We start from the raw sequence: 26,367 nt of genomic DNA on the forward strand, positions 1-26,367 counted from the left end.
GCCACTTCAGAGTTATATTTCCCTAGGAAGAACAAAATGAGATAAAAATTCGGAAAGTTCGTTTATGGTTTTCCTGTTGTTGAATATTTTACCAGTGAAAAAACAAAAAAAAATATTGTATATACTGTACAAGGAAAAATTTCAGGTGCAATTACTGCACTGCATGGCAATAATATTTTTGGATTAAAAAAAATTGATTGATGATTTTTAAAAAGTGATTTTATGATTCTTAAAAAGTGATTGATGATTTTTGATTGATTTGATTGATGATTTTTAAAAAGGGATTGATGATTTAAAAAAATGATTTTGTTTAATAAAATCAAAATAGGTGATATTTCAAATAATTTAGTAATTTTACCATTCATATGGTATTGTTTTACCGGCAATTAAAATATTGTTCTTATTAACACACATTTAATAAAAAAAATGCAAAACTTGAAAGAAAAACTTAACCGAAGAAATGACTTTTATGCCCTGCTTTTAGGTATCATGAAAAATCAACTAAATTTTAACATATATTACAAAAAATATTTCACATTTTATTTTACCAAAATCGTTACCAAAGCACTTTGTTAAAAAAAATTTGGTATTTCCATCGAACTAGAAACGCGGTAAAATTCAACATATTCTGATATTTTTAACGATACTTTTTTCTTAATGTACAAAACGTAAATTGCTAATTTTTTTCACATTAAAAATTTTCTTTTGAATTAAAAATATTTTTTTTACAATAGTTGTGAAAAAAATATTTTCTTTGAGATTAAGCTGGATGTTTCATTAATAATGCTTCGCTTCTCTTTAATTTAGAAAAAGGATATTATTATTCATTATTCATGTATAATAATAGCAATAATTAAACATTTTTAATAATAGTTAAGAGAAATAGATATTAATAATATTTTATAATAGTTAAGAGAAATAGATATTAATAACTTTTTATAATAGTTAAGAGAAATAGATATTAATAATTGATAAGAATAACGAATAATAATTAATAATAAAATGCTAACAATTTGAAAAAAGTGCGAGAAATATTTTCCCTCGCCCTAAAATGGTTGAAGAGTGAATCTGTAATCCGATGTGTAAAACTCGCGTCTAGATACTTATGGATGCACTCATTAAAATATAGCGATAAGTTACATTTTCAAAGTACGTTTTAAAAAAAATATTGACTTTTTAACTATATTGCCCCATAATCCATTAAATTCCTTATAATTACAATACTTTTTTTGGACGTTTTATTGTATAATTTTTAGATTAAAAATCTATCATAAGCATTTTTTAGTAAATAATTTTGTCTGCTCTTATCACAAGGTTTAAATTTATTTTAGATGAAAAAATTGATCTAAAATTGTGAAATTATATGGCAAAAATCTGAAAAGATATCTTATTAGATGTTTTGTTGTTTAAGCTAAAAATGTATCCAAAATATTTTTGAGCGAATGACTGCAACCACTTTTATTAAACGCTAAAATCGGTTTTAAATGTATAAAACTTGAATTAAGATTGGAAAATTATCGAGAAAAAATAGGAGACATTAAATGGTACCCTGTTCACTTTTAAAGATCCTACTTACAAAGGAAAAGTAAATTTATCTCTTGACAGTTTCGAAACTAAATTACAGGGGATTTCCAGAAACTAAAGTTGAAAGAAAACTTAAGGAGGAGAATCGGAACTGAAATGAAATTGCTGGAGCTCCTCCTTTCTGTTATTATGAGGAGTACAACATTTTATTTAGCTACGAAAATAGCTCTAGTTAAACAAAAAATCACGTGTGAAAAATGCAAATGAAGCTCAATTAATGTAAAATGATGTAATTTTACGAATAAAAAAGGGTGGCTTCCATGTTATTTCCTATTGGATTCCTTCAATAATATCTGGCTGAAAAAAGATTCTTACAATCACTAGTCTTGTAAATACCCGCTTATTCTTTTCGTTCATTTGTTAAACAAAATTACACTATTGTTTTGTATTCTGCTGAGATTATAAAGAAATATTAAATATTGTCAATCATCATTATATATAATTTTATTCTATATATAGATGCATAAGAATCATTACTTATGAATGATAAATAGCATTTTTGTGGTTCAGAATTATAAAGACACTTTAAATGATGTTAATTATAGTTCTAAACATCCTTAAATTTCCTTATTATCATACCCTTAATAAACATATTTGTTATATTCTTATGGATGGGTGGTCTAATGTAAACAATAACAAGCGTCCTTAAACTGGAAGAAATTTAGAAAATTTCCGGTGTATCCCTCCGCTTATGTTATGACTACAAGGCGATGTGTGAACAAGCCTAATATTCTATGCAGTTTTGTTATTGTAATTTGGGTTCAAACCTAAACATATTGTACTATTCATAAGAGCTTTCAGAAATGTATTGATTCTCAGAGGTCGTAAGGACAAAAAAAATTTTGGAAAGTTAATATCTCATTGTGAATAATTCCTAAGGTTTGCCATGTTTTGTATTTTATCCCTTATTTGGCTACATTTGAATAAAATGTCGCCAAAAATATCTTTAAAAATATCTTTTTAAGATAGCCTAATTAGAAAATATTCTAATGATTGTAATATTAATTTGATAATGCTGAAGTTTAAAGGCTGAAAGAAAGAACTCGGTACATGTGAAATACTGCAAAAGATATGATGCAATAATATGATGGCGCGTTTTTTCAATCTGCGGCGTTAAAATATATCGGAAGCAGTAACCCGGAAGTCTTGAAAGAGCAATTTTACCACTAGCGCCACCACCCTTAGCTTTACAGGATCACCCATCCATAATCATACACTTAATATTAGTTAATTAATTAACATTATTATATTTTAAGTTAATATATTATAGAAGTAAGACATATTCAAAATATTTACTATTAAAATAAAAATTAAAATATAAATGTGTGTTTGCTAAACAGTACTTCATCAGGGGACACACTATGTGCAAACACACAGGAGTCTTTCTGTTGTTAGTTTTGGTTAAATCCACTAACAACAGAAGGGCTCCTGTGTGTTTGCAGGCCATACATATCTCTATGGTTATTATAGGCATATGGTATCCTGCCACTCAAATTTCGATGGTAACCATAGGTTGTCATAGATTATCGTAAGTTTCTCTATGGCAAATTTTCCTAAGGGTACTGCTTGAGTAATAATGTTAACATATTCAAAATAAAATTTTGAAAAAAAAATTAAAAATTTACAAGCACCCAAATCAGTTGAAGTTGTTTTACCATGTTTGATACAGTAACAATAAAAGGTTATTTTTATATTTTTTTTACCTTTTATATAATTTAAATAACATAACTTACAAAAAATTTGTTCAAACAAAACAACTATTAGATCAAATTTATTTTTATTGTATGTATTTTGTAATAAATAATGAATAATGTCTATTAGAATGAATAATATGTAATAAATAATATGCATTAGTATTTTCTTATACATAATGAAGAAATGCGTCCATGAAAATATCATCTCAGAGTGGCATGCATTGGACAATGAAGGATTAAAAACTTTTTTATCTTTCATCATAGCATAAGTTTTACGTATGCGAAAAATATATTTGACTTCAATTTTATTATTAATTTATGAAATCGAAAATATGTAGTAATTACAGATCAATAGTAAGCCAGCAAATATATTCGAGTAAAAGAATCTGAATTTAAAAATACTCAGTGAATTTATATAGAAAAAATTAATTTATTTCAAATCTAACTAAGGAATCATAAACTACTTCAGATTTCATAAATAGATGGAATTACTGTAAAGTAATTGAGGCAAAATTTTCACGTTGAAATATTCTTCAAGTGTACTATTTTCTGTTGCTATGATTTTGAATTATTGTTGTATTGAATTAAATTTGCATTATCAAACAAAGATAGATAAAATAATAGAAACGCTTCAATACTAATGCATTTTTTTTCATATTTCTCCAGCCATATTTATTACTTCAGAATTGTTTAGAGTATGCGATTTCTCATACATGTCAATGAAATTTAAAACTTTTAGAGGTTTGAGGGACCAACAATAAATTACAAATGGTAAACAATGTTCTTGAACACCCTATGACAAAAAATGTAGCAATATATTTTTAACTTGTGACAGTTATTTTCGTTATTATATACAATAATTAGACAAAATTTCGTAAACCTAGTTTAAGTATTTATGGAGATATAAGCATTTTTATAGAAAGAAAAACTAATTTATAGACATACGTTTTTTGGCGACCACTTTAAAAATGCTTATAACTAAACAAAATTCTTAGAATATTTTAAAATCAATTATATATTTTTTCATTTAAGTGTGAGAAAAATTCGTTTAAAACTGAGCAAGATATTAGTAATTAAAATAGTTCTTTTACGCCTGCAAGGGAAAAATTTAATTTTTTTTTCTTAATTTCGAATTGAATCGTATTTGACCACTTGATTTAAATATCTCAATTTAAAAAGTTTGAAGAAATTTTCTAAGTAGATTTAGTACTTTTTAAAAGAACAAAACATTTTTGGGGTGCTTTTTCTTGAAATTACAAGGGGTTTTCCCCATATTTCATTTTGTACCATTAAACAACATTTATTTAAAAAGACCCCGGCGTTTTGGGGAATCATCCCCCATAATTTTTTTTTCCGCCTGTTTTCTTTCCTTATTGAATCTCAGTTTCTTGTATAAACATTTAGTACAATGTATCATCATTTGTTATTAAATTCTACCTTATGATACAAAATAATGTTTGTAGAAAACCTCTTATCATTTTGAGCTTTTTTCTTTAAAAAAAGTATGAAAACTACTTTGAAAATTGCTTAAAACTTTTTAAATTTTAAAGATATTTAAATCGAAATTTTTTCACTAGTTCTTAAATACGATTCACTACAAAATTAAGACCATTTTTTTAATTTTTCCTGCTCATGCGCAATTTAAAAAAACTAGTTAAATTACTCATATCTTGCTGGCTTTTTGAAATAAGAACAGTCTCAAGATGCAATGTTATTGCTGAACTTTTGGTAATTATTAAAAAATATTTAAATATTACTAAAGAATGTTCGAAATAAATAATGTTCAATGAAATAACACGTTTTCAACATGTTTTAACATGCAATGGCTGAATTTTTAGAATATTTTGTAATAATTGAAATGTTTAGATTGGATTTTAATCAAGTAGAAAACGAATCATTAACCAGATTTAAAAAAAATTGTTTTACCAAGCAGAAATAAATAAAATTCCGTACATTAGTTATTTTCAATATGAATAATAAGTACGTTCCCTGTATTTTCTATAAAAAAAGAAGAAAAATTACAATTAATTCAGAAAGAAGACAAATAATTTAAATTTGATTTCTTTCCTTTTTTTTCGTCAACTGATAAAAAATATGTTGAAGAATTTTATTATTCAAATAAAATAAAGAGGAATTTGAACGTTAACTTCTCTGCTAGCGATGAAGACCGTACTCAGTATTTATAGTCGATATAAATACTGAGTGCGTGTGATTTATTTTCTAGAAAAAAAGATGAAAAACTTACACTGAATTTAGAAAATGATAAAATAAAATCAGCCTGATTTCATTTCTTTACTTTTGTAAACTGATAAAATATACGTTGAAGCATTTTATTATTCAAAGTAAACTCTCGAGATAAATTTAAACTTTTATTTAATTTTCTACTAACGAGGAAGAACATTAAGCGAATATTTCTTTAGGCAACTATTCTATTTCGAGAGTCATTTATCGTTTGAGGAAAACTTTCTTTTTCAGAATACTTACCGTAAAAAATCTACAAGGAAGTTAGTATTCAGAGAGAGAAAGAGAGAAAAAGAGAGGCTTCAGTAGCAAAAGTGATTCCTGCAATCCTGCTAAAAACTATGTTTTGAATAATATTTCGTTTAAAATAAAATTCATAAAACATTTTATGTGGTTGGTAGAATATTTTATTTAATTCACATTTTATTTAGTTAATTTTTAGTTTGCTAGAAGTGATATTTTAGAATATGTTAATTAAATTCATAAAAAAAACTCCTTAGTTTGTTGTAGAAGTTAAAACTTTTGCCTTTTTATGAACAAAAGGTGCTAAAGACTTTTAGTTTTGGACAATATTTTAAAATTTTTGACAGCATAGTGTTTTGGGTTGAATTATTCCTTAATTTCAAGTATGTTTTACTGTGTGAAGCTTTAATTAACCTCCTGAGTTCTGAGCTTAAAGCAATCACATGAAATATGTATCTTCGAAGAAACTAAACTCCAAAATATGAAAGCATGCTTGTTTTTTTAAAAAATCAATTATTTAAACTCAATTATCATTTTATAGTTACTTTTAATTATTGAAAATGAATTATAAGTTTTAATTTTTAGTATTACACGGAGTAAAAGAATTCTGACAAAATTTCCTCACTGTATGGTTATGGCATTTCTGGTCAAAAAAATTTCTATAATTCTGGTTAATGAAACGGTATTAATGGTTTTTAAATCATTCATTTGGTAATTTTTAGTTTCATATAGTAGCGGCTTTCAAGGGAATCCTGGCTTTCAAAATAAGGGTTCTCATTAACACAGATTCAGTAAAAAATACAAAACTGAAAAGGATTTAACCAAATAAATGTTTTTTTGCCATATTCTTAGTTATTGTGATAAAATTATCCAGTTTTGCCACATTTTCCAAACCTTATTTTTACCGACCAAACCCGAAACCGAATAAGGTTTTCACCGAAAAACCTTATTTTTACCGATTAAACCAAAGCAATATATATGGAAAATTTTACTAAAATCATTACCAAAGAAATGTGGAAAAAAAATTATGGAGCATTTTTCGATATTTCTTATTTCTTTAAACAGAAAATGCTAAAAATAACAAATTGTATAGGGGTATCAATAATATAATTCTAAATATATAAAGTTGTTTTTATATATAAAGACGTTTTTAGAACAAAAATTATTTTATGAATATAAGAAATATGTTCAGCTAACAGTTTTAGAATATTTTTATCGAAACTCTAAAGAAAAAATTTTCTTATATTTTGCCACAAGAAGACAATAATGCTAATGTTCTAATCAGTTATCTCAAAAATCTCGCTTATCTCAAAATTGAAATCCGACTTTACAAGTATTTTATTGCCTGATAGATAAAACAAGAAATGTAAAAATGAAAAATTTTTGTGCTAAATGTTCATAAAAATTCCAGTAAAATTGTTTTACTGTAAATATATAAAAAGAATCATCGAAGCAAAAAATAAAAGATAAATATACAAGAATGATATTTAAGACGCTTTAATGATTTTTATCTCTCGAGATAATGAAACAAAATTCTTGTGCATAACTCAAGATTAATTAAAACTCTAGATTTTTTCGTTACGGATGCATCAAAGCTTTCCTATATTATTATAGATTTTTCCTGCTGCTTAGAATTTTTTTCCTATTTTTTTTTTCAAATTAATAATTTTCGTAAAAAAATTCAAATTTCATTTCCAGTTAAAAGCTCACGGGAAGACTTTAAATATGCTAATAATTAGTACAGAAAACATTTGATGTTTTTAAATGGGAAATAAAAAACTCTCCCAATTCCTAATTTTCTTAATAAACTTACTTTTCCTTAACTTACGAGATAAAATAAAGGCTCAACGTGGGTAATATAACTGCAATATTTCAATTTGATAAGACCCATTGATATTCATTTGTGTATTTTGCTAACGATTTAAGCAATGATGTAGGCAAATCAATGATTAGGCGTATGATTTAGGCATATCAACAAACAAAAATTTATATGATTATAAGACTCTTTCATCTAAAGATATAAAAAACTCTTCTACTGTTGGTTTTTATTTATTTTCTTTTTCATTTAATACAATTTAACATGAGTCTAAATTTGAATAGTTTCTGAGAGACAAATAGTAGTTTATTTATTATTTAAATTTTTCGTGAACTACTTGACCAATTAATTCCATATTTTGGATTTTTTTTTCATTTCGAATTATTTAATTTAAAATGAATAACTTCTAAATTGTGTAAATAAAATTTCGGTTTTACTAATCGATTAGATTATTTAATGCATGCTCCCTCATTCATTAAGTTTGCATCTTTGTATCTGAAAATACACTCGTTAGATCGAAAGTTAATACATTTGTTACTTTTTTCAATGATTTCGGATTAAACTTTTTGGTTACATTTTAAATAATTTTTGCAAACAGAAAAAAGTAACCAGGTTGTCTCTTGACACTTGTGTATCGTTTTTTAATAAAACCAGTGCAATATTTTTTTAAAAAATATTTCTATATAGATTTTGTTAGAGTTTGATTTTTTTGGCGTTTTAAAATTATTTGTATGCTTTACTACGTTTTAAAAAGTTGAATTATATTTTTTAATCACATTGCCTTGATTTTTAGAAAAGGAGGTCCTCAGAAACTGGCTTCAAATTTAATAAATTGTCCTATTTATTTTTATTTCATGCATGCAAAAGAGATCTTTCTTATTTTTCTCATTTGATACTTTTCACTGCTGAAAGAAAGTTTCCAAGTGAATAGACAGTTTCAATAATTAACGACAAAATATAGCGTCTTATATTTAAAAAAAAAAACATTTTTGTAAAAATTTAAGTTAATTCAAATTCACAATAATGAGAATAGTATGTCATACTTGTCAAACCTATAAATTACAAAATAAAACTTTGTTGAATTTTAAAAGAATGTAAATGCTTTGAGAATTATATTTAGTGAGGTTGACAAACTGCTCTCTATTAAAGTGACAGGTCTGCAATTTTTAACAAATATTTTATTCGTTTATACTTTAGATTTAAGTAAAATATTTCAAACCTTCTTCATTTGAAGTGGTTCAATCTCGACAAATTTTAAAAAAGTAAAATGTAATAACTTATTAAAACCAGAAAGTCGATTTACCTCCAAACTAATACTTTTCCAGTTTCTGAAATGTTAACAAAAATCTTCTGATTGTGCATCGCACTTGAACTTTTCGAAATTGACAAAATTTTTCTTTATTTTTAATACCACTTAAAACTGAGCAATCGACATGCTATCGTTTTTTATTCTTTTTTTATGGTTTAAAAAAATAAGAGAAATAGATAAAAATATCATTATTAATTCAATGTATACCGGTTGCTCAGTATACTTCAAATAAGAAATAAATTTTTTCAAGTTTTTTGCCACTTACCGTCGTGGTTAATTAGCACAAAACAAATTAAGCAAATAATTCTTATTTAATGAATATAAAATAGACAACATTGCAGAAATTTTTTTTAAAAAAGGCTGCTTTTTCTACCAAAGGCTTGTCATATGCACTGAAATCCATAAGGAACGCTAGTGATATTTGACAGCTAATAGCTCCTTTTGATCAAAGAAAAAGTTTAATGCACATTACTTTAATATTTAATTGTTTATTATTCACTATGTAAGATAAATTCAATGAAAAACTTTAACCTGGTTGTCACATACAATTTAAGACAATTAGATTCCTTTACTGTTTGTTCGAAAGAAATATTCAAATTTACAAAATAACGTTTCAGAGTAAAAATTATCAGAACTGCATATTCTATCAACTAGTTTTTATTTGCAGGAATTTAAATGTGTTTTCATCGAGGATTGTTGAATTGTTCTCTCTTTACACCTATCAAATAATAATTATTACAATCATCACGTCATTTAAAACACTGATACGACAAAATTTTGTATCAGTCAATTTACAAATTCAATCGTCTGGGAATTTTGATTTTACGGCCTAAAAGGGTTTTTTTCGGTTTTAGTTCGATACTTGGAATAAGGCCAGATGCTTCAATTACGTCAGGATCAAATAAAGAAAGTCTCCCTAATGTCTGAATTCCAGTCTCGGTCACACATTCAGAGTGTAACTTTTCTCTTAAAGTCTCTTTTGATGGTGTTTGTACTTCAAGAACATAGAGACGTTGCACAGGACTTAAAAACACACCGTTTTACCTATGTAAGAAGAACTAAGCCATCTTTTCGCTAAAATACCTCGTGTATTCTTCCTAATGGCCCATTTAGACACTTCTGGTTTGATACTTCAAATATGACTATTTCTCTTACCTTGAATTCTTTCACGAGCTTTTTCTTTTGTTTGTTCTCTTAGCTTTCCTATGTATTCGAGTCTAAAATGACTTTTGATTTCTGTTTGAAGTTTAGATCCGCACAACTGCCTCTTGTTCAAACTGTTGCCTGATAGCTCCAAATATTCGAAATCAGTAACCCCAAATTTCTTATACTCTCGGAGGAACATGGATGGAAGATACATGTAGATAAGGATGGATGGAAGATCTTCTGATAGGTACGCCAGTGGTCGTGAATGCACAATGCCTTTACAGCTACACAGTACAGCATTCATATCTTCGTAACTTAGACAAGCTGTTCCTAACAATCGTTTCCTGTAAGTCTTTCACTAGGGCAATGAGACGTTACCGCCAATCACCCTACCACGGTGCTGATGTTGGTATAAATTTCCAAATGATATCCGTTTTTCTCCCTTCTTCATCGACCTGATTCCAGTTAATAGATTGAAGTATTCGATTGAACTCCGACAATATTTATCAAATTATCTAAATATATTACCGATGAAGATCCCCGACATGCGATAGAATGCCTTAGAGCTACTAAAAAACTTTCGGTTGACATCGAGAACAAGAGTTCAAGGTGTATTCCTATATAGACAGCACATGCAAAAAGTGCAATCCGAGTTTAAGAGCCATTTCTTAGAAACAATTGACCAGCTATGTCCACTCCAAACATCTCAAACACTTCAGCATTCTTCAATCTATCTTTTGGTAATGGAGGTAAATATATTATTTCAAATATAAAATATATGCAACGTATACAACTGTTCAAAACTTTTCGAATGGATTTCCTTCCTTTTAGTATCTAAATTTTGTCTCGCCTCGCAAACGAGCCATCAAAATCTGATTTTCACAATCTTTTTCTTCATTGTTGTGAAGGATCAATTTGTCAGCACTGGATGGTCACCTGGTATTACTATTGGGTAGTTGAAGTCTTTGGTATCTTGTCGAAAAATGATTCGGGTTCTCACTAGGAGTTGGCCATTTTAATCAGGCACATATCTTGTATTTCTTCTTTTCTATCATTCCCTCTGAGAAATACTTTCCTCAAATATAATCTTTTTACGCTGGATCAATTCATTTTCTTTCTGACCCCCAGCAGAGAAAAAGAAGCATGATTTGCATTACACACCGACGAGGTTAAACAATATAAATTATATATTGAATGCAAGTAATATAAATAAAAATTGTATTACCTAAAAACACGTTGCTGCAATCTGAAAAATCTCTTCATTTCCATTCCTTACATGGAGAATCGTCTCTTATCTTACATCTTCTTGAATATCTTCTCTTCTCTCATTCCCTCTGAAGTCTTTTTTCCTCAAATATAATCTTTTTAAACTGGAAAATTCCCTCCCTTTCCAATTTCTACCAGAGAGAGAAAAACATTCCTAGCGTGAGACACCATCAAAGCTAGATAATATAACTCATATTGAATGCAAGAAATTCAAGATAAAAAATGAAAATTATATTACCTAGAAAAGAAATTGTGGAAAATTTGTAAAATCTCTTCAGTTCCATTCCTTATATGGTGGCTAGCCTCTTATCTTACTTCTTCTTGTATTTCCTCTTTTCTCTCATTCTCTCTGATGTTTCCTTTAATCAAGTATATTCTATTTACACTGAATCAATTCTTTTCCTTTCTAACTACCAGCGGAGAAAAAGAAACATGCTTTGCATTACACACTGACAAAATTAAACAACATAATTTATACTGAATGCAAGTAATATAAATAAAAATTATATTACCTAGAAAAGAAATTGTGGAAAATCTGTAAAATCTCTTCAGTTCCATTCCTTATATGGTGGCTAGCCTCTTATCTTACTTCTTCTTGTATTTCCTCTTTTCTCTCATTCTCTCTGATGTTTCCTTTAATCAAGTATATTCTATTTACACTGAATCAATTCTTTTCCTTTCTAACTACCAGCGGAGAAAAAGAAACATGCTTTGCATTACACACTGACAAAATTAAACAACATAATTTATACTGAATGCAAGTAATATAAATAAAAATTATATTACCTAGAAAAGAAATTGTGGAAAATCTGTAAAATCTCTTCAGTTCCATTCCTTATATGGTGGCTAGCCTCTTATCTTACTTCTTCTTGTATTTCCTCTTTTCTCTCATTCTCTCTGATGTTTCCTTTCCTCACATATAATCTTTTTGTACTCTATAAATTCCATTCTTTTTCAATCCCTAAGCAGAGAGGACGAAAGATTCTTTGCATTACACACCGACAAAGTTAAAAAATGTAATTTACATTGAATGCAAGTAATATTAAAAAAAATATCTTACCTAGAAGAAACATTATACAAAATATGCTAAATTTCTTCTGTTCCATTCCTTGCATGGTGGAACGCTTCTTATCTTACTTCTTCTCGTATTTCCTCTTTTCTCTCATTCCCTCTGATGTTTCCTTTCCTCTAATGAAATCTTTTCATACTGGATAAATTCCATTCCTTTCTTATCCCTAGGCGAGAATAAGAAAGATGCTTTGCGTTACGCACCGACAAAATTTAAAAATACAACTTATATTGAATGCAAGTAATATAAAAAAAATATCTTACCTAGAAGAAACATTATACAAAATATGCTAAATTTCTTCTGTTCCATTCCTTGCATGGTGGAACGCTTCTTATCTTACTTCTTCTTGTATTTCCTCTTTTCTCTCATTCCTTCTGATGTTTCCTTTCCTCAAATGTAATCTTTTCATACTGGATAAATTCCATTCCTTTCTTATCCCTAGGCGAGAATAAGAAAGATGCTTTGCATTACGCACCGACAAAATTTAAAAATACAACTTATATTGAATGCAAGTAATATAAAAAAAAATATCTTACCTAGAAGAAACATTATACAAAATATGCTAAATTTCTTCTGTTCCATTCCTTGCATGGTGGAACGCTTCTTATCTTACTTCTTGTATTTCCTCTTTTCTCTCATTCCCTCTGATGTTTCCTTTCCTCTAATGTAATCTTTTCATACTGGATAAATTCCATTCCTTTCTTATCCCTAGGCGAGAATAAGAAAGATGCTTTGCATTACGCACCGACAAAATTTAAAAATACAACTTATATTGAATGCAAGTAATATAAAAAAAATATCTTACCTAGAAGAAACATTATACAAAATATGCTAAATTTCTTCTGTTCCATTCCTTGCATGGTGGAACGCTTCTTATCTTACTTCTTCTTGTATTTCCTCTTTTCTCTCATTCCTTCTGATGTTTCCTTTCCTCTAATGTAATCTTTTCATACTGGATAAATTCCATTCCTTTCTTATCCCTAGGCGAGAATAAGAAAGATGCTTTGCATTACGCACCGACAAAATTTAAAAATACAACTTATATTGAATGCAAGTAATTTAAAAAAATTATATTACCTAGAAAAAACATTATGCCAAAATCTATAAAATCTCTCCAGTTTCTTTCTTCACATATAGGTTCGCCTCTTATTTTACTTCCTCTTGTATTTCCTCTTTTCTCTCATTCCCTCTGACGTTTCCTTTCCTCTAATGTAATCTTTTTATACCTGATAAATTCCATTCCTTTCTATCTCTAGCCGAGAATAAGAAAGATGCTTTGCATTATACGTGGACAAAGTTCATATAAAGAAAATAATTCAAAATAATTAAAAAAATTAAAAACAATACTTTCAGTGTAATAATGCGCTATGCATCTGATAATCCAAAAGGAATTAAAACAAAAGAAACAATGAAAAATTTAAAAAATGAATAAATATGGCAACCGAAGCTGACGTCTTCATGGGGTACCAGGTTTTGCTTTTATGGCTTCCGGACCTGTTACCCCCTGAAGACGTCAGCTTCGGTTGTCATATTTATTCATTTTTTAATTTTCCATTGTTTCTTTTGTGTATATAGTGAGTTTTAGAAGCACTAATGTATTTCAGAAGAAAGTTTAAATTGAAGATTTTTCGGAATCTATAATCAGGTGATGTAAATGGTATTGAGCGCTACAATTAATTCATTTAAACGCTGAGATATAGGAAAACATTAAAGTTGAAAAGAAATACACTTTAAGGTGTTCAATAATAGATTTCCTATAAGAAGAAGAATGAGGTTATAAATAAATACTCTCATTGGAACAATTATGAAACAATGTTATTAAAATAGCGATCATTTGCTGCAACAGCATGATGCAATCTGAAGACGAAGTTATCAGAGGCCCCTTAAATTCGAATGTTTCGAAACATTGTTTCATAGTATTTCACACCCAGCAGCTCTATATGTTGACGAACTTTGTAATCAATTTTAAAAATTGATGAGTATAAATCCTTGCTTATATAGCAGGATGCAGCAAGCTATTGATTTCCGTTTTTACTTTACTTAGTATTGAAGTTATTGGTCATCTCTTAGATACTCAGAAATTCAAATTCCATTGAAAAGTAGTTTTTTATAATGTCATAAAAATATATGTGTTTAGTTTGTCAAATAATCAATAAATAATAAATCGACAAACAAGAAAAAGAGATAACATATTCAAAAGATATGGTTTCATTAAAATCTGACATAATTTCAATTTTTGTTTTAGTTTCGGCCTCTAGCATTGTGTCTCAAACTTGAATGAATTTCTCGTATTTTTAATATAAAAAAAATTTCATGCAAGATAGCGCCAAATTTCTTAGTTGGTTTCGTGATATTTTAACACAAACATACTTAATATTTGTTATCGTGGCATCATCTTAAACGTGTAACCTAGTTCTCTGTAAAATCTTAGGAAACCTCAGAGGATTTACAAGGCGCTTATTGGTAAAAGCAATATTATTATTGTTTCAACCCTTAGGAAAATTTGCCATAGAGAAACCTATGGTTACTAAAAAACTTTATATGGCAAGATACCATACGCCTATGGTACCCATAGAGAACTGTATGGCATTCAAACGGCACAACGCCATAAGCCTATGACAACCATAGAAATTTGTATGGCAAGATACCATAGGCCTATGGCAACCATAAAGATTTTTATGGCAGTATACCATAGGCCTATGGTGACCATAGAGATCTGTATGGCATTTATATAGCACGATACCATAGGTTTATGGTAACCATAGAAAATTGCATGACAGGATACCCTAGATCTATGGTAACCATGTTATGTTAACATAATTATGTAATTATGTTAACATAATTATGTAATTATGTTAGCATAATTAATTAACAAAAACTTAAATATTGAAATCCATATCGACTTACGATAAGCTGTCTCTTAACTATATAGCTTATTTTTGTCAATTTTCATCAAGAAAAGATGTGTGTAGGATTAGTAGTAGTCCACCCTTCATTGATTTCGATCAATAACTTTCAACAGCGTAAAATGCGATTCTCTTATAGAAAGGTGTAGCTAAGTTTCCGGTCATACGTGAAGGATTTCTGTCTTACGCATGATTGTGTATATAAATTGTGTTCGTGACCAGAATTTACAGAAAGGATAAAATAAAATTCCTTTACACTATGTATGCTGTCATTAAGTCAAGTTTTTCATTCCGATATTCTTTTTTTATCGATTTGCAGGAACTTGCTTTTGAGGCTTCTCAACTCCTAAGAGTTGAGCAACCTAATTTTTTATTCATTTAGTTGCATACCTAACACAAATAATAAAATATCAGTATTGTAAGAAGACACTAAATATATTGTAGTTGAATAGATTTCCATTAATGTTATTCAAACTTTTTTTGAATTTTTTTTTATCCTTAAAAAAAGTTCCAAGCAAAACATCACTTTTGAACCATTATCTTTAATTTTGGAATTGACAATATAAATATGAAAAATGATTCTTTGTTTACTGATCGCTAAATTTTATCTGACGTTATCCATATTTTTGCCTTTATTGTAAATTCTGTATATTGTTTAATTCTTTAACTTAAACTTAAACTATCAAGATTCTGAATAATGTTAGTCTGTTAATATCAGTTAGTTCAGCAATCATCAACGCGGTAGATGATTTAACACGAAATCTTGAAAAACAGAGTAATTTAGATAAAAAATTTAATAAAAACTCTAAAAATATTAAGAAAGTATCTGGCTAACAAAAGCATGAATAAAAGAACCAAACCTATAACGTGATAAGTTAAGAATAATAGCACGAGACAATTAATGGAACATCAGAGAGTTGTTGATTTTTAAGGAGAATAGTTTTTGCTTTAGTATTTGAGGTTTATACTAACCGGTTACAGGTTCTTCTATTTTTTTTTATAAGGTTATTACTAACCCATTGCGGGTACTTTAATTTTGTTAGATTATGGGTGGTTGTTAAATAAATGTGTTTTTATAAACACAAACTGTTTCTTAATATAGCTTGATTCGTTACAATACCTTGAAACTACTTCCGAAAACTATTGAATAAGCATGTTTTATCTTCAAAAATATTAAAAATAACTTAATAGTTTACAATCGAGGACCCTCTTATGTTTTCCTCGATTTCACTGTACTCAACACACAATTTGATTTTAAGTAATATGAAATTCAGCTAATATTTGTTTTTAGTTTATCAACAAACCGTTTTACCAATCTAACTTTTACATTTAAGAAAAATTAGTTAACTTAATATTTTTTCTTAATTAGAGTATCTAAACGTTAATATGAACTAATTACAATTACACATAATATCTAATTTAATTTTTCATCAAGAATATTTGATCGAGCTCATAATTAATATTTTATTCAGTAAATTTCGAAGAATAGGATAATAATAAAGTATTCAGAAGCATTTTTTCGGTGTACTTTTTTCAATGAAACTATAAAAGCTAAAAAATAATAATGACTACAATCTTGGAAAAGTAAACACTAAAGTTAATTTGCTACTAGATGAAACAATATTTTTCATCTCAATAAGTTTTTGTCTCCCAAAGACACGTTACTCAATGTAAAAGTTTCCCTTCAAAGAACTTTTTTGGCAAAGGAAATGAAAGCTGTCAATGCCAGGAAAAATTCCAGACAAAATATGTTATTTAAAAAAAATTTAACTAAGTAATAAAAAACGAAAAACAGTTTCTACATTAATGTTATTAGTTTCTAACAAAGAATGTTATTAAACATGCTCATGCACTTCGCCTCAAAATGCAAATATGCTCAATTTTGAATATATGGGGTTTTCGAACTTGACTATTATTTGTTTCGAAGCTATGATACATTTTTGCTCAGTTTTGAGAAATCACTTTTGCAGCTTACGTGTATTTATTTCACTCCTATTTCTTTCATTAGCTATTAAAAATTTAGTTAAGTGAGTAAAGATAATGCAAAACTAAATATCTTTGTTTTTAAGTCACATTTCTATCTTAAAATATAATTCAAACTCTCTTCTTCTAAGGGAATAGCTGCAATGTTTCAATATATCAATAAAATATGATTTTCTGTTTTAAATGGGATAAATCTACTAAACATACTCTGAATTTTAAACGGTGAAATTTAATAGGGCGCCTTCATTTTTTAACTCCGTATTACTGAAGTTGTTTTTATCGAATTTCGAGTGTTTCAGTAACTTTTTAATTTCTTTTAAAGTAGTTATTACCATCGGGCCTCGTCAATCAGCATCCTCACTTTCACCATATGATCCAAGTTTATACGTTGATTTCTTGTCAGCTCGAGCCATTAGATCAGCTCACATTTACGATCACCTCGAACGTTAATTATATTACTGAAAATTTAATTGCAAAAATATTAATTTTTAAGAACGGTATTTCTAGCATTTTAGAATAATTTTCTTTAAATTAATTAATAAATTGAAACTGTTCATACCTTATAGATTAAAAGTTTTTTATTTTAATAATATGAGCTTAAACATGTTTCACTTAACTGTTTAAAATATCGAGGGAAATATTATCTTGCACTAATTTAAAAAAGGAAGCCAGTAAAATGTTTCGAATTTTCTACTTCTAAATAGATTTAAACTCTGTTTTTCCCTATACAAATCAAATTGTCTGAAAATACAACATAGAAAGACACACAACATGAATCTTTAAAAGTGAACCTCCGTAAAATTGTTTTGATAAAACTTTCTATGGGAACCTAATTTAGAGTTCTATGTCAAATGAAAGGTAGAATCAGATTCAGAAGTATTAGTATTTAATAAAAGGAATGTTTACTTTAAAAAAAAACATCCCATCCTCCCCATGTGTATGAATCAGCTAAAGTATCGTTGTATAGATTTTTAGTACATAAATGATTAAACATGCTATGTGTTTTTCTTCTTTCGAGATATTTGGACATATATATATATATATACATATATATATATATAAATATTTTTCAGGATACTGCAAATCTAGGTCATGCAGTTATCATGCGACTAAAAAAATTTACCTAGAGAGTACTTTATTTTGAGTTGTGAGCTACTTTCCATTCTTTTATATGCTGGATCTTAAAAATTGATTTGGGATTAAAAAAAATTGCAGTTTTGTAAATCCATGCGTATATGCATATCCAAAGATACAAATATCTTCTGCCATATCTTCATATCGTTTTACGTTCTTTGTTAGCAGTAAATTACTCGTCCGTCTTACCTCTCAAGTTGTGTTTGATCTAGCTTTTGAAACACGTGGAAATTGGAGAGGAAAAAAGTGGCTACACTAAGTCTTAACTTTTTTTCTTCCATTTTGTGCTCAAAGGTTATTCTCATCACGTAGTATGTCAGTGAAAGATTTTTTTTGTCATAATAAGAATGTTTCTTCAGTAATATTGCAAGCACTTCTAATATTTTTCTTTCTAGTAAGAAAAAAATATTTTCTGGAAAAAGCTTTCTCTCCAAAATTTTATTTTACTTCACTCCTACAAACTCGGGCTGCCATGCAATTCAGTACTTTTTTTATTCAAATTAAAATGAGTATTTATTTTCGTTCACTTTGTAACTGACTGAACACTAAAGAAGAAATATTTCACTATTTTAAACATTAAAAATAATAGTAAATAATTAATAAAAGAGAATATTGTTTATGATGTGTTAATATTGCTGATGAATATTGTTCATATGAATAATAGTGATTATGAATAATAGTGTTGTGAATATTGTTAAGAAGTGACAATTACCGTTAAAGAATTGTTTTGTGCAAATGTTTCTAGATTAATAATGTAAAAATCTTTAGAAACATCTTTGAAAGCAAAAAAGTTTGTTTTGAAAAAATATATTTTACATAGTTTTAAAATATTTTTGATATTGTATTAAAATAATAAAATATTCTGACATTCAAAATTTAAAAAAAAAAACATTAATTATTAAACATTAAATTATTGAAACATTAAACATTAAAACATAATTTAGTCACATATTTATGGAAATTTTTATAATGAATTTTGAATATTAAAGATATAGAGTGCTCATCCAGCTTTTTTTCTTTATTTTGTGCTTATTAAATTTTTCTGAGCCAATCGGTCTCTATAAGGGTCTCAATGGTTGGCGAAATAGCAATTGCAATAGCTTTTCCTTGACCATCCAAGACAGGCTTTGAGAAATCTGAAGACCTTTATGGTCTATTTCGAACTGTGATGGGTATGGGGAGAGATTACTACCCTTAATTAGATGAACCTGGTTCGAATCAGAGTGGCATGTCGATTCAAATTCTGCTCCTAGATTACACTGTCCACAGTGACGTGAATTATCCGGGATTGTAGACGGATCAGGTTAGAATCTACTTAAATATCGGGCTAAGTGTAGGAGGATATCGTAGTTTTTGATCTCTACGTAATGAAAATGGAGGTATGTTTCATCAGGAATTCTTTCCTTAAGGCTAGCTTTTCCCAATGCTTAATTCAGAAGTTGCGTTGTAATCTGAATTGGGTTCAAAATTAGGGCTAAATTCAAAGAGTTCATTAGTGTTCAAGTTCAAAGGTTACTGAGTTTAACATTTACAGCTGTTAATGGATCGGTGTTAGATTTCAGTTATAAGTTCAGTTTAAAAGCATTCACTGACTAGAAAATTGCCCCCAATATTAGTTCTATGTGGTTCAACGTTGTTGCTTATTGTATAAAATAAAACCATAATTAATTTAACCTCTCAAAATAGGACTCTAAGAGTATGCTCTCCCATTGACTCTTTCCAAGTGGACATCGTAGTATCTCTATCAAAGGCATGGACAGTCATCATTTTGATGTCTACACAAATCAGCAAGCCGTTGCATACGTAATGGTCAATTTTACAGAAAATCAAGGGTGCCATATAAAAGAATCAACCAGTCACACGTAACCATTAACTTAGAATATTAACTAGATGGAAGATTTTTATAAAAATCACGCTCTTCAAGAAAAACCAATTCAGAGAGGAAAAGGGGCAGCAGAAAAAACTTTGGTTTCTCCATATTTATCAATGGCATTATGGTGCATTTTTATTGATATAATCTATAAAAAGCATAATCCATAAATAATATAATCTATACATGATATAAATAGTATAATTTACATACTATATAATTTGAAATTAATATAAATTTCAGTGGTGAGCAGAATCAGAACTAAGAATAAATCATGTGCATATAGGGGAGATTAAATCCCTTACATAATCAAATTTCAATTTCTTCGCCAATAAATCACTTCTACTTTCTTTGAACAGACGCAACATAATTCGTTTTCGCACTCATCCCTTGTTTAAAAGCACTACTATTCAGTTTTAACACCACTTCAAAAGATGCCACTTGTCAGTGAACAGCTCTGCTGTCTATATCTATACTAGCAAAATCACCAATGATTGAATAAAACAAAATTGATTTAGTGCAATTGTGAAAACAGAAAAGACAATTAAAAAGCAGATTCATTTTTGAAACTGCATTAAATGCATCCTAGACAATTTACAATCTCTTGAAACAAAAGTCAGTTTCATTTTGCTCGAAAATAAATTAAAATAAAAATAATATTCACACGCGGACGTTTTTTGATATTAGCGATGTAAGTTTTTTTTTCTCCGTCGAAATCTCAGTCGCTATACTGGAATGAATGAAAACCGTAAGGGACATTAAAATAGCAACGCGTCTATAGAATAGCAAACAGGACAAATGCATCCGTCGTTATAACGGAAGTGTTACTGTTATGAGGTCGTACTAACAAGAAAAGTCTGTATAACTAACTCTCCTTTTATCTTATTAATATAATTTTGTCGGAATCTACTCGTAAAAGAAAATTAAAATTTTGTGAATACATACGCTGGTCATTGTTGTATCTTACTTATTCAATTATTTTATGGAAAAAATAAATAAAATGAAATAAAAACACAATACAGTGCTTCATAAAAAATTTGATATTTCCTAGGTTATTTCATAAACTTACATTCAAAGACATTTACGAAAAGCTATTATCAAAGTTCCGTTAATGGAATATTTAAGAAAAAGACTTTTATCTTATCTGTTAAATTGCTTTAAATTGAATGGAATTCTTTAAAAAAAATTTATCTAAAGAAAAAAATTTTAAACTATAATAGGATTAACGATAACAGAAATCAGCGTTTTTTTTTCTTTAAATCATTTTAAATCATTTTATGTTATATTCTGATGAATTAATGAAGCATTGAGTTTTAAATCAATCAATAAATAAAGTTGAGTTCAATTTTGTTTAAAATGATATTTTAAAGGCCTAAGCAAAACTCTTTCACCCATGGAATAACAATTTGTAACCAATAATGATGAAATAAAATATTTCTCCGGCAGGGTATGAAAAATAAACACAAAAAAAAATAATGCTTACTTTGTTCATATTTTTTAAGTCAGGAAAATAATAGAGCACTTATAAAGTTTTTTGTTTTCCTCTCATTAGGTTAAATTACTTGCTTTTTTTAGTGTTTTTAAGTTAGAAAATCAAAGTGAGAGATGCAGAACTGTTTCATTTCCCTTTGATTACGGAAGCATTTAATGTATAGTTCAATAATATTGTATAGTGTCAAACATGAGATAAAAAAACATTAAGATGAAATAAATAATCCCTAGAAACTGAAGAAATATTCTTGAGAATGGGATAATTTCATGTGCCCCGAAAATTATTACGGTTGAAAAGGTCGACATGTTTCGAGTGCTTAGATATAAGGCGCTCATTCTCTCTGTTTTTCGCTAATACTTTAACATTTCTGTATCTCCCTTCCCATTATAATTCTAATCACTATAATTGCTAAAAGGTTTCTGCATTTCATACTTTCATTTTCAGCTCACTTACTTTTACTCTTTCGCTTTAAATTCCGATCTTAAGTGTCGGCTTTTTAAAGAGTTAGATGCTTGATATTTTTGATTTTGTTAAAATGTTTGGAAAAAAAAGTTTTTTTATATAAATCTATTAGATTATATATATATATATATTTTTTTTTTGAAAAAAAGAAAAGAAAAATTTTTTTAAAGTTTTTTGGGGACTAAAACTGAATATCCTCTAGATTTGTGTGAAAAACACGTTTATTTACAGGCGGCAATACTTTTCGTGAAATAAGAGAATCAAGGCAATGAAAGCACTTCCACACTCGAATCTTTACATAAATGGTCAAAAACCATTTAAAAATCTTCAAAAAATTACAATTTTCTTAGACTATCAAAACATACTTGCTCCAACTGTGAACCACAGAGATATATAATTCTGTGAATACATTCTGGTTATTAGTATTTTAAAAAAATAATGTCAACTCGGTGTACATATGGCGTTACAGAAATTGACCTTAAAGTAGTAAGAAACGAATATTTTGTCAAACTTTCAAACTTCCTTCGTCATAAATAGACAAGTTTCAAATTTTCTGGCCTTACTTGTAGTAGAAAAATCATCAATTCACAGATCTATGGTTACTGATTTAATGTTTATGAGATATGACTCAAAACTTTTAGCCCGATACCTGTGTAATTGAATACAGTTATAGTAATTGGAAAGCTGTAAATTGCTTTATAAATGTGATTTAGGCAAAATGTGAATATCTGAAGTTAGCAGCCTCTCTTGAATGAATATCTAGCCTGGGTGTAGAATTTAATGCGGGGGTGCATATATTCAAAATATTAAAGTATAAATATTTAATTCTGAAATAAAAAAGCTCGTTCCGCAAATAACATTTAGGAAATCATGCGCACAAACTTTTTGAAGTTCCAAAGTCTACTTTATGCATAGATATTTACTATAAGACATACATTTCTCATGCTATACTTTACAAAATATTATAATATACCTCAACTATTTTCATTGGCAAGAAATTCTCCTTCTTTTACATAAGTAAGTCGCTATAAGTCATAGAAATTCGAAATAATTTGTTTCATTTCATTTGCGCGAACGGTTACTAGATTTCTTAACCTCTTATTCTTATAACATCTCAGAAAAATTCAAATAATTTAGAAAATTTTGCTTCTGGTTAAAATAAATGCAGTTAAGAGATAAAAGTTTGATTGAAAAGAAGAATAAATGCAGTTTATACTTATTTTTATTATAAATATATTAATACTATAAATAATTACGTTAGTAATTAAAAAGAAGTGTTTTAATTAATAACATACTTAAGAGTTTAAAATATGTTTAGCATAAAAAAATTTTAAGTTAATAATAATTTTTCTTAAATTTTTCACTTAATGAAAATGGAATTTTTTTTTTAATATTTGGTTTTTTATATTACTAAAGCGAAATTAAAATTTATATTTAGTTAATTTTTTTTTTCACTTTATCATTCAGGCTTTTAAATTTTATTCAAACGTTAAACAAATGTTATTAACATTTATAAAATTAATAGAAAATATGAACCAATTAAAAAATAACTTCTTTCATTAATTATATTAGGCATGAAATAAGGCATAGATAGAAAAATATAGATTTATTGTAATGTGAAAAATTAAAATGCTTGCTACACAATTATCTAAAACGGCAACTTGATATTCACAATTTATTAAAGTTATAAAAAGAGAAATTTTTCAATAAACAGAGAACAAAATGACTGAATTAACTGTACTTTTTAAAAATATCATCTGAATCAGAATAAAAACGAATTATAATAAAATGATTTTTTTTTCTTTCAAAGGAACTTTACTTCGAAAGAAACTAGTTTTATTATGTAAATTATTTGTTTATTTTAAAATAAATACAAATATAGCTATTTAGTTTGAAATTTTTGTATTATTTTTGAAGAATTACGTTTTAACAAAAATTTATGTGAAAATGTAAATGAGTGATATTTGTTAGCTTATAGCTCTAATAAAAAAGGTTGTTTATTACTTGTTATGTAATACTTAATTATTTTTTATTCGTTATGCCAGGTTATCTGAAAGATCAGCGTGATCGAGCTAGCATAGGAGGAATACATCACCAAACCGCATATTTATTTTGTTTAAAAGATCTTTATCAATTGGGTACTTAAACTTCAAAAGGAAGAAGATAATCATAGATACCTACACATTTGACCTATTACGTCAGAACCAGCAGATTGTTTTTTATTTTATAACCGTCGTTGAACAGCCGACCCAATTTTTTTCGGGCTACAAATGTGACTACAAATGTTCATGACTACAAATGTTCAATTTCATTGCATTGTAATTTTGAACCCAATCCAGAAGACGAGAAAACTCCTGGATCAAGTATTGGGAGAAATTTGCCTTCGTGGAGAACTTCTTGATGGAACTTACCCGCATTTGCTTTACACGGAGAGGAAAGCCACGAAAACCTCACACGGTTAGCCTGATGGCAAGGGTACTCTAACCCATTATCCGTTTACCTTTGAGGATATTTTACGTCAGCGCTGTGACAGGTACAAGCCGGATGCGGAATTAGTATTGACCAGCAGTTGCTTGGATTGCTGGTTCACCTCATTGGAAGGCGAATGCTCTATCTCCTGAGCCATCAGCTGATCATTTATAAGCATAACGGCATGGTAAAACGATCCAAGTTCATCCACATTAGTTAGAATGTCAATTAACATGAAATTAATTAAATACTACGCAGTTGGACGCATCGAATTTGTTGAAATATAATTCTTTTTCGTCATTGTCTTCTACAGTCTTATTATTCGTTTATGAATTTAATTGTCACCGTGATATATTTTTCTTTTCTTTACCTGTTAACATGAGCGAAAGAAAGACGTCCCTTACCAATTTAATACTATCCCAGATACGAAAACAAAAAAAAGTTGCCTTTACTGTTTCTTTATCCAGAATAGCTGCTACACTTCTCATCAGGAGCAAAACAGCACTTTCAACATTCTTGACATATGGCACTTCTTGACATATGGCAACAATACATGGCAACACTTTTACTCTCGCTAATTTAAACCAAATTACGTACTTTCACTTGTATTTTGATACTTTTTAATTTTAGCACTTTTATTAGTTGACAAGTATTTGTAACTGAAAGTTCGTAAAAGAATCGTTATTTTTTTCTGAAACTTTCTAATTTCTTTTTAAAGAAATTGAAATTTTTGATTTTTTTAAAATTATAAATCTAATGCAATGTCATTTTTTTTTAATGGTGGGCACTTGGGGGTTGTCCCATTGGCCACAGAAATGCCAGAACTGCTACTCTCTTCTCGTTACCCAGTGGGCACCTGTGGCGAAGCCTCCGCGGTGGAGCAGCTTTGCCTATATGGTCATATATGCCCATATGGTCGCGACATATGGTCATATATGGCAACACTTTTACTTTCACTAATTTAAACCCAAGTAAAAAGTACGTACTTTTACTTGTATTTTGATACTTTTAAATTTTAGTACTTTTATTAGTTGACAAGTATGTGTAACTGAAAGTTTGTAAAAGAATCGTTATTTTTTTTTCTGAAACTTTCTAATTTCTTTTTAAAGAAATTGAAAATTTTGATTTTTTTAAAATTATAAATCTAATGTAATGTAATTTTTTTTAATGGTGGGCACTTGTGGTTTGTCCCATTGGCACAAAAATGCCAGAAATGCTACTCTCTTCTCGTTACCCAGGGGGCACCCGTGGCGTTATGGACAGAGAGAAAGAAACATCCATGCCCTGAGCAGGATTCGAACCCGCAACCAGCGGCTCCGCAGTCAGGCACGCTAACCACCCGGCCACCAGGCTCAATGCCATTCTTAAACAGCTAACTTATTTTTTTCACGAAGCATCTTTAAGGATTTCAATTTTTTTACCGGGAAGGAAAAACATCTTTACTAACACGACTAGCGAAGAAAATATTGAGTGATTGACTATTTGGGTAGTATGAGTATTATTAGGAAGAACAATAATCCATTTTCTGAGAATCAGTCTTGATATACGACTTGAACAGCTGCGGTGTTGAATAGGAATTGTTCATCTCAGTAGATTCTAAAAAAAGTTTCAGAATGGTAAAAATTGCACCGTAAGCAAAGTATATGATGTTTGTAAACCTTTTTCTAGAAAAATAGTGTCCCA

This window comes from Parasteatoda tepidariorum, chromosome 7 (assembly GCF_982258835.1).
Source record: "Parasteatoda tepidariorum strain Cologne lab strain chromosome 7, Ptep-v5.0, whole genome shotgun sequence".
In the NCBI taxonomy this organism is placed as follows: domain Eukaryota; kingdom Metazoa; phylum Arthropoda; class Arachnida; order Araneae; family Theridiidae; genus Parasteatoda; species Parasteatoda tepidariorum.